The 12518-nt window shown below is 39.1% G+C and overlaps 1 protein-coding gene across 3 annotated transcripts in view; it reads right to left on the reverse strand.

Annotated features, from left to right (window-relative positions):
* The window catches only part of zfyve16 (zinc finger, FYVE domain containing 16), a 137523-nt gene extending 125317 nt beyond the window's left edge, over window positions 1-12206 (reverse strand). For all 3 annotated transcript variants that reach the window (XM_039759238.1, XM_039759239.1, XM_039759237.1), the window contains exon 1: window positions 12051-12206. The gene's annotated coding sequence lies outside the window, so the exon portion shown is untranslated. The remainder of the gene's footprint in view (window positions 1-12050) is intronic.
* Window positions 12207-12518: the final 312 nt, after the last annotated feature.

The raw sequence follows: 12518 nt of genomic DNA on the forward strand, positions 1-12518 counted from the left end.
AAATCAGCAACAAGCCATAAGCAATCATCCACTTTCTGGCAGGTTCAGTTTATGTACATGACTGTACCATATATACTTCTGCACCCTGCAAAAGTTGTAATAACTTTTTTTCACTAAATGATTCATTGAAACTTAGCCAAGAATTTACACACATTTTTAAATGCTTCTTAGCGATGAAGAAGAGCGCAAAGAAATAACTTCAAAAATTCTGATTACCTTGACCCCAGTCATTCTTAAAACAGATCATTTGCCATGCAATGTAGATGCTACATGTAGAATCATTTGGCACTCCGAGAAAACCTTGTGCATGAAACTCTTTGCATTTTAAATCAACTTCACCGGATGCCATTAGAAACATTTTCCTTAAATGAAAAATCAGGTTAAACTAGGTAAGAAAAGCTTGCTTTATACAAACTGAAGAATAACTCAAAACCGTCATTACTAATAACTCAGAATGAAACAAAATGTCCTTGTATGAAATTTTGCAATACAAAATATGGCCTTGTACCATGTATTATATGACATTACTAGCAAAATACCCGCGCTTCACAGCGGAGAAGTAGTGTGTTAAAGAAGTAATGAAAAAGAAAAGGAAAAATTTAAAAAATAACGTAACATGATTGACAATGTAATTGTGTTGTCATTGTTATGAGTGTTGCTGGCGCATATATATATATATATATATATATATATATATATATATATATATATACACACACACACATACATATATATACATATATATACATACACACTAGCAAAATACCCGTGCTTCGCAGCGGCAAAGTACGGACTTAAAATTTTTATTAAGAAGAAAATTAAACCTTTTTAAACCGAGGGAAAATATACCAATAATTATTTGTTAAGGATCTCTTTGTATACCACATTGTGAGTTCGGCCCTCCGGTTGTAATATGACCAAGCTTTGCGCTGAGCTTACTCTTGAGCATGCAATGTACAGTTGGCCATGTGAACAGTAATCTTGTTTCAAATCTCACAGCTTGGATTGCTGCTGTCATAATCGGTTTGAGTTTCATGGTTTGTTTCAATTACGACAGTATTTGTAGGACTTGTGTTGAAGAGACATTCGGCATCTGCCAAGCGTTGTAAGCATACAACCGGTTTCATCGATAACTTCACATCCAGCTTTTGAGAGTTTAAACATTCATAAACATCAATGTGTCCACTACTGAAATCGTCACCTGTGAGTCTAAGATGTTTAAGAGGCACTGGCAGTTGTCAAAAGGTGTAAAATATTTGGCCATTTTGGTACACTTGAAAGCGACAACCGAACAATTCAGCCATCAACTCACATACAGATCCATAGGTGAAGAAGGGCTTAAGCATTTCACTCTTCTAGTGCTCCTGTGTAGTATAATTATCAGTCCACACCTTGAACCTGTCCCAGTCATTCAATACATAAGACACAATGTTCCTCCAGATATCAAGAGTAAGCCTGATATGGCCATGCAATAAGTAACACAGAGAATGGAAAAGGCAGGTGCCATCTCTGGGCATGGAAACCACTCGGTAAGTGACAGTTCTTTGATCAATGGTGATCACCTCGATAGACATAGTAATGGGGGTAGGGTTGGAATGATAAAGGAAATGGGTACCTGAACAATGTAAAGTAAGTCTAAAATACCTAAACAATAACTATAATCGTAATAAACGAACAATAAATCAGCGGAGAAGCCGTGGATTAAATAAAAATGCTGTAGTTATCAGCAGGGAGACATGAATCTTGTGGCGAAGCAAGGAAGGGAATGTAGAGACTGGAGCAACGGACGGCCTTATATAGGCAGGCAGCCAACAACGTGGGAGGCGTTGGGATGGGGGACCCAACGCCGCCTCACACAGTGACCGAGCTGCAGGCTATGGACGTATATATGTACGTAAGTAGGATTCAGTTAGCGTTGGGAACCCGCATACCAAATTTCTTGAAGATGGGCCCATAAGTAACAAAGACCGTAGAAAGGTTCAATATGGCGGCCAACAGTGGCATCATACCACCGAAATAAGTATGTACATTGGTTTCTGTTAAGCGCAGGGAAGCCGCCTACCAAATTTCATGAAGATGGGGCCATAAATAATAAAGTTCAACATGGCGGACGTTGTCGACCGTTATTGACTGTTATGACCGTTAAGCGTAGAATTTTGAAATGAAACCTGCTTAACTTTTGTAAGTAAGCTGTAAGGAATGAGCCTGCAAAATTTCAGCCTTCTACCTACACGGGAAGTTGGAGAATTAGTGACGTTGGAAAGTTCAATATGGCGGCCGACAGTGGCGTCATACCATCGAAATAAGTACGTACATCGGTTTCGGTTAGTGCAGGGAAGCCGCCTACCAAATTTCTTAAAGATAGGGCAGTAAATAAGTTCAACATGGTGGATGTTGTCGACCGTTATGACCGTTACGTTTAGAATTTCGAAATGAAACCTGCTTAACTTTTGTAAGTAAGCTCTAAGGAATGAGCCTGCCAAATTTCAGCCTTCTACCTACACAGGAAGTTGGAGAATTAGTGAGGAGTCAGTGAAGGCTTTGCCTTTTATTAGTATAGATTACATGACTAAAATAAAGCACAAAGGCAAACAAAAAACAATCTTCTTTGAAAGCTGAGAATTTAAAAATCCGACTGAAAAAGAAGAATAGATTTTACTTTGGCAAAACTGTTATTCACAAACCGTATGATGTTATGTGCACAACAGAGATATCAATGTATTTGAAAGCAGGCTGGGACCGCAGTTAAGCATTCTGTGCACATACCTAATTTAGTACGTCTAATACTCAGACAAGTACAGCAATACTGTTCCCTATATGTACCATTATATTCACAGGATTGTTTTCAAATCGAACTCTACTGCTACTGACAAAGCAGAACCTTATCATTGTACTGGAACAGTTCTCATGATGTACTCATGCAGCAGCTCTCACAAGCAACAGACGGGAGAATGTGTGCTTGAAACATTGATAGATCTTTCAGTGCTGCTAATTTAGAAATAGTGGTTGACTTCAACAAGAGGATCATACAAGCGGTTCTCTAGCATGGGGTAGAGAAAAAACAGCCAGTAGTTGTTTTTCAAGTTTCAAGCACACAGCTGGCATTTTCATTTTTCTTTAAAGGAAATACAACATTAGAAATTCTTCAAAGATCTAGCAAGGATTCATAGCCAACAGGTTAGTATGGCATTCAAGCAGGAAATAAAAGGACTGCCATTGTTAAAGCAATGGTTGATGTTAACTCAGAAAACAAAATGATAAATTTAATTTGGAAGAATCAATTCCTTATTGCCTCATGTAACATGTTAAATATTTAAGATTATTTTAATAAAACCAAAGATTAAAAAAACCAACTCTAAAAGTAGTGTATCTGTGCACCGATTTTAATTTATTTTACAATGTACTGATTTATGAATGTCTAAGTAACACTAAGCATGCAGCACATTTTTTCACCAAAATTTCATATACAGTAGTGGGAGTATTGCATCCTGAAGCTTGAATTGCAATATGAATTGTACTGTGGGATAAGTGGGCTGATGACATGCATTCTTTCCAAAATCAGTATTAAATTTTGGTCCTGTACGGAATTGGCTCCAGATTTTGATTCCAAACATATTTATTAGAAGCCAGTTCTTGCTGCTAGTGATATGGCTTGTTAATGCCTTGATTTGGTACTTCCAGGAATTTCTAACTTAACAAAGGGAGCTTAATTTTCTACCTGAAATATCAAAATGTTTGGTGAACAAGAACAGATTAATATTTCTTGGTCCTTCAATTTTTAACTCTACATTTCAGTCCAAACATTGTATTAAAACTGGTACTTCATAATGAATGCATGTAGGTATAAATTGAACAGCTTTAGCAAGCGAGCCATTAGTACCTCATTTTTATCTTGCAGGGAGTTGGGGAAACAAGTGCACTTAAATAGTGAAAGCAGCCATTTAAAAGAAAAATCGGGATATCCAACCTTGATAAGAGCATGAATGAAAATTAAGTCTTCTGGTGTATGAAGCATTAGTAGCAATAATTAATTGTTATGAAATTGGCTGGAAAAAAATATTAGCCATTAATTAGAATTGAAGCATTTTGAACATGGAAAGGGCTCTATAGAAATAAAATGCATTATTTATTTTAATTCCCACCTATTCATGATGTTTGTATGTCAGATGTTTCTGAAAAAAATTCTAACCAATTTATTAAATTACTTTTCAGAATAAAACTTGTATTCCGATATTTTGATTCGGTTACCAGTTCACCATTGACAATTCAACAAGTGCTGCATGCATTTTAAAACATTTCCACAAATTATTATTCAGGATTATGAGGTACCATCATTACAGCAGCACTGGACATAAGGAAGTTAGTAACCCTGGACTGAGGCATTGGTCCACCATGACACCCTAATACTAGGAACATTTTAGAGTTACCAACAAACAAAACATACAGAAGTCTGCAATAAAAGAGATCCCCTGCAGTGTTCTCCCCAGAAATTTTGTACAGCCGGGTGGCAGGAAAAAGTAGCCGAGTGGGGCGGGATGGGGAAGTTTGGTGGTGGTGAACATTAAATGCACATTATTTTTATTTGTTAATTATTAATAATTATTTTCCAATATGACTTATTTTTTTTAAAGGTTTGACACTTATGCCAGAATATTTTATTAAACTTAAGAAATATCAAATTCAGGATCCAGCATCCCTAACAAAAATTTTAAATAATTGTTATGACAAACCAAGAGGCGCAAGTATTGTCGCTGTCAGGAAAAAAAGTGTAAACAATGAAAAAATTATGGGAAACCTAATGAAGAAAAAATTAAAAAATATTCTTCAAAGCCAACTTGCATATGCAGAAGGTGTCTTCACTTAAATACTTATTCTTCTTTTCTTCCTAGAGGCCCAGTTGTCTGCAGCTTTCCCATGATCAAAGTCCCCTGGATCTGGGCCCTCCAAGGAGATCAGCATGAGATTATTTAGCGTGCTTTGATTCATGCAATTTCTCAAACATGTCTTGATCATTTTAAGGGCAGAAAACCCCCTTTCACATTCAGCTGTGCTAACCGGGATCACTAGCCCAATATGAGCTGGTCTGGCTAAATTTGGAAACGACTCTTTGAGCTCTGATGTCGTTGCCATTTTTAGTAAAATCTGTTTTGGACTGAAGTCTTTGTATGATTGACTTCTGATCATTTTTGACACAACTGTCCATTCTTGCCTGCTACTTTCAAATTTTAAAATTGGAGAGCGAATACTTTGGAGTAATGATAGAAAAGAATTTCAGCAGACTCACTTGAATCGTGAATTTCTGCATTGAAAACTTTTGAAAAGCTGGAAATAATTGGCATGTCAAGGAATCTTGCATCTAGGCGCCTGACAACTGTCTCTAGGTATTTATCATATACAGTGGAACCTCGGTTCACAAATCGGTTTACGACCAAAAAGTTCGCCAAACTTTTGCATCTGTTCACGACCAAAAACTTTATGAACAAGCCAGTTTTCCTTTCGGTTTGTGTGTGCCGATGATTTCCGCACGTGTTCAGTCTCTCCCTGTGCAGCAAGCGAGCGAGAGAGAGACACACACACACACACAGGTGAGCGAAAGAGACACACACACACACACACACACAGGCGTGCAAGAGAAAGACACACACGCACACACACAGGCGCACGTGTGCATTGTTGCAATGTTACTTTTCTTGGTTGTTTATTAAATTACGGATTTTTCAAATGTTCATTTTTTCCCTGTGCTTAAAACTCATTAAAAAAAAGTGTTTTTAGCGAGCGTTTTTTTGCAGTGTTAGTTTTCTCTGTTGTTCAAGGTTTTCTCAGTGTTATTCAATGTTTTTACATTTAGTTTACTATTATGCTGTGCATTCTATGGTATAATTAACTAGATTTGTGCTTAAAAACTTAATATATATATATATTTACATACAGTTTGTACGGTCTGGAACAGATTAATTGTATCCTATGGGGGAAATTATTTTGGTTCCGAGGTTCCACCGTATTGCAGTTTTGAATGACACTACATTACACACAATGCAGAGATCTGACCATTCCTCTGCCAAACAATGATGAAGGTTTTGAAAATATCTCCCAGGAGTGTCTTTCAACTCCATGATGGACAATTTTGTGTGGAGCAAAACTGGCTCAATTTCAGTAAGATTGACATCTTGCCTTTGCCCAGCCTTTGATAGTTTGGACAACAAAGGTAAATACGTCTGAAAGCATCATCAGAGAGGAAACTAAATTTTATGTTTTAATACATCTGCTTAATCCTTCAGCTGTGATGTCATTTTGTGTAGTGGCCTCCATTTCCAGCACTGCTATGACACTCATCTTACACTGTCGTAGTGATTGTACTGCAGAGTCATCAGACAGCCATATAGTGTCACTGGCCATTTTCAGCTCAATCTGGGGAATGTTCAGAGTATTTTGGATTTCTGTTAAAAACCAGCCATCCTAACTGAAGAATTTTGGAAGAAATAGAACAGCTGGCTTAAGATGTTGTTCAGTTTTGTTAAATAAGGCACAGCAGCTGCTGCTTGGGCACTTGCAAGGGCTAATCGGCGGTTTACACAGTGGCAGTTGACCAAGAGTTCAGATATTTTATCTTTAAGCAGTTTTGCCACACCTTTCTGTTTCCCAATCATAACAGCCGTTCCATCTGACCCTAGTCCAACTAGATTAGCAGTTTTCAATCTTAGAGTGTCCATTGTCTCACTCAGTGTGTTGGTTATAGTCTCCGCTTTGCCATCAATCATACTGCAGGTTGATACAAACCTAATTCTAAACTCTTTAGTGACCTGGCAAACATATTTAATGTAAATAATTCATTGTTTTACAACTGAGATGTCTGTGGTTTCATCACACAGAATACTGAAAAAATTTTCAGCGTGTATATTTTTCAGTATGTTAGACTTTATTTCTGATGCTAAAACATCCAGCAGCTCTTGCTCTTATTATTCTTATAGAGGTGTAATGTGCATTTTTACCAATATTGAGATGTTGTGAAAAGGAACAACCTATTTCTTTACAATGCTCCAGCAGCTTTTTAAACAACGTTGCATGTAGTGGCAACTCATTTTTTGCCAACCAATACATGGATCTTAAAGCCCCCACAAGGGCATCTCTCTGCAAGTTATTTAACACTGATACAGATCTTTCAATTTGACCGATTCCAGTTTGCTCTAAAAAGTCAGCAGAAGACTCAATGTGCGTTTTACTTTTTTCATGGTCCAGCAAGATTCTGGAAACAGTGTGTGCTGCAACGATTTCTGTGCACTTGCAATATAGACGCAGGTCCAAATATGAGCAAATATAAGAAAGGCAGAGGGAGTGACTTTAACAGGAACCACAGTGAGTGCTACAAGGATTTTTTGCACACAGAACACACCTAATGCTTAAACAACTGTCTGTGTGTGTGTGTGTATATATATGCAGTGAATACACTTGACTTGAGCATTCCTAGTTTTCATTCTCTTTCTCTGTCTCTGTTTACCATTCGTTTGCTCAGAGGTCGATGCGCTTGCCGTTTCCTGAGCAACTCTTCTTTTCTCCACCCTACCGGTCCGCTGCTTCTCTTCTTTTCGTGTTACAACTGATAAAGTTAGTTTTTGTGTTGCAATTACCTAGTACGTTTTCTTTCATTTTTCACTTAAGCGCCACAATCTGCCTCAAGAATGATTAGCGAAGGTGGTAGGGAATAAGAACGGCACCCATGCACACATACAGTATACAGTATATTGGTTTGCTATGTACAGTAATCCCTCCTCGATCGCGGGGGTTGCGTTCCAGATGCTCCCGCGATAGGTGAAAATCCGCGAAGTAGAAACCATATGTTTGTATGGTTATTTTTATATATTTTAAGCCCTTATAAACTCTCCCACCCTGTTAACATTATTAGAGCCCTCTAGACATGAAATAACACCCTTTAGTCAAACGTTTAAACTGTGCTCCATGACAAGACAGAGATGACAGTTCTTTCTCACAATTAAAAGAAAGCAAACATATCTTAACTTCAAAGGAGCGCCGTCATAAAGGAGCGCGTCAGGAGCAGAGAATGTCAGAGAGAGCGCTCGCAAAGAAAAGCAAACAATCAAAAAATCAATACATGCTTTTAAGTATACAGAAGCACCACGATAAAGCGGCATTTTGTAGAGGAGCGTCCGTGTCCTCTGTGCAACAGCCCCTCTGCTCACACCCCTCCGTCAGGCAGAGAGAGCGAGAAAGATAGAGAGAAGCAAACAAGCACAGCGCGGGAAGCATATCTTATAGCATTGAGGAGTTTTAGTTAATATGTAATACACGCTCTGATTGGGTAGCTTCTAAGCCATCCGCCAATAGCGTCCCTTGTATGAAATCAACTGGGCAATCAAACTGAGGAAGCATGTAACCTAAATTAAAAGACCCATTGTCCGCAGAAAGCGGCGAACCAGTGAAAAATCTGTGATATATGTTTAGATGTGCATACATTTAAAATCCACGATAAAGTGAAACCGCGAAAGTCAAAGCGCGATATAGCGAGGGATTACTGTACTGAACAAGAACACAGACTGCACCGACACTGAGAACAGAGATGTCACTTCCTGCCGCCTTTTTTCTGATATCTGACAGGTTGTTCCACTAGTCTTTTTTTTTTTTATTTTAATTTTATTAGTCCTCTTCTCGCCTGCCCACCTCGACATCTTTTGCTTGTGAACTGTAGTTTCATCCCCACTATTAGCATGTATAGCCCCCTCTCGCCCATACTCCTTGCTGCTGTATTAAGCTGCTATGCCCCCGCTATTACCTTGTACAGCCCCCTCTCGAAATCCCACCTCTTCATACTCTTTACTTGTGAACTCCGCTGTGCCTCGTCCCCGCTATTAGCTTGTTCAGCATTGAGTGATCGGGCTATACTATATTTCGCTCCGCGCCTCTCCCACTTGTGATCTTGCTTCTAAAGTATTTGCTCACCTGCCCGCTCGTCCTTTGCCATCTCTGCATATCATTAATCTGCCTGTGCAATGTCATGCAAGATGACAGCCAGGCGTTCAACTAAATTAGCCAGATGGAGGCTAAAAGACGCTAGGGAGAACACTGCCCTGGTGATGTGATTGAGCATACAAGTTCTAAGCTGACTGCTTCAAAGAACATCTCCTTGAGTTTTAACGTGGCAGAACATTTGTAGTTTAATTAATAAACAGGGTTAAGTAATCAGGAACAAGTAATAAGATTTTTATAACTGCTACGCACAGCATAAAAAAAAAAACAACACATACAGTGCATCCTGAAAGTATTCACAGCGCATCACTTTTTACACATTTTGTTATGTTACAGCCTTATTCCAAAGTAGATTAAATTCATTTTTTTCCTCAGAATTCTACACACAACATCCCATAACGACGTGAAAAAAGTTTACTTGAGGATTTTGCAAATATATTAAAAATGAAAAAACTGAGAAATCACATGTACATAAGTATTCACAGCCTTTGCTCAATACTTTGTCGATGCACCTTTGGCAGCAATTACAGCCTCAAGTCTTTTTGAATATGATGCCACAAGCTTGGCACACCTATCCTTGGCCAGTTTCGCCCATTCCTCTTTGCTGCACCTCTCAAGCTCCATCAGGTTGGATGGGAAGTGTCGGTGTACAGCCATTTTAAGATCTCTCCGGAGATATTCAATCGGATTCAAGTCTGGGGTCTGGCTGAGCCACCCAAGGACATTCACAGAGTTGTCCTGAAGCCACTCCTTTGATATCTTGGCTGTGTGTCGTTGTCCTGCTGAAAGATGAACCATCGCCCCAGTCTGAGGTCAAGAGCGCTCTGGAGCAGGTTTTCATCCAGGATGTCTCTGTACATTGCTGCAGTCATCTTTCCCTTTGTCCTGACTAGTCTCCCAGTTCCTGCCGCTGAAAAACATCCACACAGCATGATGCTGCCACCACCATGCTTCACTGTAGGGATGGTATTGGCCTGGTGATGGGCGGTGCTTGGTTTCCTCCAAACGTGACGCCTGGCATTCACACCAAAGAGTTCAATTTTTGTCTCATCAGACCAGAGAATTTTGTTTCTCATGGTCCGAGAGTCCTTCAGGTGCCTTTTGACAAACTCCAGGCAGGCTGCCATGTGCCTTTTACTTGAGTGGCATCTGTCTGGCTACTCTACCATACAGGCCTGATTTGTGGATTCCTGCAGAGATGGTTATCCTTCTGGAAGGTTCTCCTCTCTCCACAGATGACATCTGGAGCTCTGACAGAGTGACCATCAGGTTCTTGGTCACCTCCCTGACTAAGGCCCTTCTCCCCCAATCGCTCAGTTTAGATGGCCGGCCAGCTCTAGGAAGAGTCCTGGTGGTTTTGAACTTCTTCCACTTACACATGATGGAGGCCACTGTGCTCATTCGGACCTTCAAAGCAGCAGATATTTTTCTGTAACCTTCTCCAGATTTGTGCCTCAAGACAATCCTGTCTCAGAGGTCTACAGACAATTCCTTTGACTTCATGCTTGGTTTGTACTCTGACATGAACTGTCAACTGTGGGACCTTATATAGACAGGTGTGTGCCTTTCAAAATCATGTCCAATCAACTGAATTTACCACAGGTGGACTACAATTAAGCTGCAGAAACATCTCAAGGATGATCAGGAGAAACAGGATGCACCCGAGGTCAATTTTGAGCTTCATGGCAAAGGCAGTGAATACTTATGTACATGTGCTTTCTTAATTTTTTTTATTTTTAATAAATTTGCAAAAATCTCAAGTAAACTTTTTTCACGTTGTCATTATGGGGTGTTGTGTGTAGAATTCTGAGGAAAAAAATAATTTAATCCATTTTGGAATAAGGCTGTAACATAACAAAATGTGGAAAAAGTGATGCGCTGTGAATACTTTCAGATGCACTGTATACTGTAGTCATAATTACAAGTATCAAGGAGGAGCACGGAAAAGAACAATACTTCAAAGTTCAAAAAAGCTGGTTTAAGACAGAGTGTCTATTTTCTAAGTGGAGTTTATACATTTTTCTTTAAGTAGTGTAGAAAGTCTTTTTTAATAAATGCAGACATTTTGAAAGCATGAGTGACAATAGCGTGGACTGGCCACCAATTTCATACCAACTTCCACCTTGTGCCCAAGAGTATGACGTTCTAACTCTTTACCAGTCTATAATGAAAAGCAGATTCTCAAGATTGAATGGGTTATTATTCTTAAAATTTTTACTAGAGCTAACGATGTAGTAAAACGCATCACTCTAGTCACTTTATCCAAAAGATGATGATAACAATAATAATAAACGGCATTACATTGTGGTTACGATGTGCCCATTCTTACAAAATATTTTTAAATACCCCCCATTTGAAAACAACAAAACAAAATCAGTGCATCATCGACGTATTCATAAACGTTTCTTTGTTTCCCAGATCTTTATAAAAGCGAAAGTACAAAGTTCTCAAAGCTAACGTTTACTTTACTGCCGATTTCTTCGCCTTGAACACAGGCGTAGAAGGTCACGCCGTGGCTTCTGACCGATTTAGGTGATTAAGAATGAGAAAGCAGTACTGTACAGACGAGAAGAATGCGCGCACTCATACAAACACGGAGCCGGGAGCGCGCACCTCTTTCCTCGGCTTCATCAGAAGCAGCCAGCGAGCACTGCCGTTTCTTTTCGGCACTTTCGAATTGCCAGCTTTATTTTCAAAATGAACGTGTCTCGTAATCGAACTTTTTCATTTCAACCGAAACCTTCCGTTTTCTGATCGTTGCCAAATCTAATTGCAACATTATCACCAAGTAATTCCTTCAGCTGTTTTCGTATTGCTTTTTTAAAGTTTTTTTTTTTCCAGTAAAAACAGTACACAATAAAGGTGAGCAGTCGTTTACCTGTTAAACACGAGTTCACCCAACAAACACAACAAATGGCCATCAGAGAGGCAGCAGGTTAAGATAACGCCACAAACAGAAAGCAATATAGTGCTTGCACTGCTCCTGAAAAGTACGTGTCAAGCCACCTTCGCGATTTCTTTACTTTCTCAACAGCTCGCATGTGATGACGGAAGCATTAGAAAAGTGTTACCTGAATTGTGTTTGCCCGATGTCTCTTCGTGTGCTATGCTCATCGATCCTCACATTACTCGTTTTCTTGGTTTATAACAGTCCTGCTATTGTTTTGTTTTCGATTTATTTTCCCATACCACGCTCAGAGCAAGCTGCCATCTTGATCTCACTGAGGATCACGCGCTTACTTCGTTCTTAAAGGGACCATGACACCCAAACTATTTAATTTCCTAAAAGGGTACTTTCTGTTAATCAGTTGCAAAGGATACAAATGATAATGCCTCTGCAGCATAGACGTCCTCTTTAGCCCTTAAAGGATTTCCTTTTTGTTTTTTTAATACTCAGCTAAATGAACAGGACTAAAAACTCGCAGAGAAAAAGTAAATGTTAATTTCATAGCACACATTGAATGTACTAAATGTGTGTTAAAATAACAGAAACATTTATTTATATAGTACTTGTCATAACTAAATGCATCTCAAAGTGC

This window comes from Polypterus senegalus, chromosome 7 (assembly GCF_016835505.1).
Source record: "Polypterus senegalus isolate Bchr_013 chromosome 7, ASM1683550v1, whole genome shotgun sequence".
Lineage (NCBI taxonomy): Eukaryota > Metazoa > Chordata > Cladistia > Polypteriformes > Polypteridae > Polypterus > Polypterus senegalus.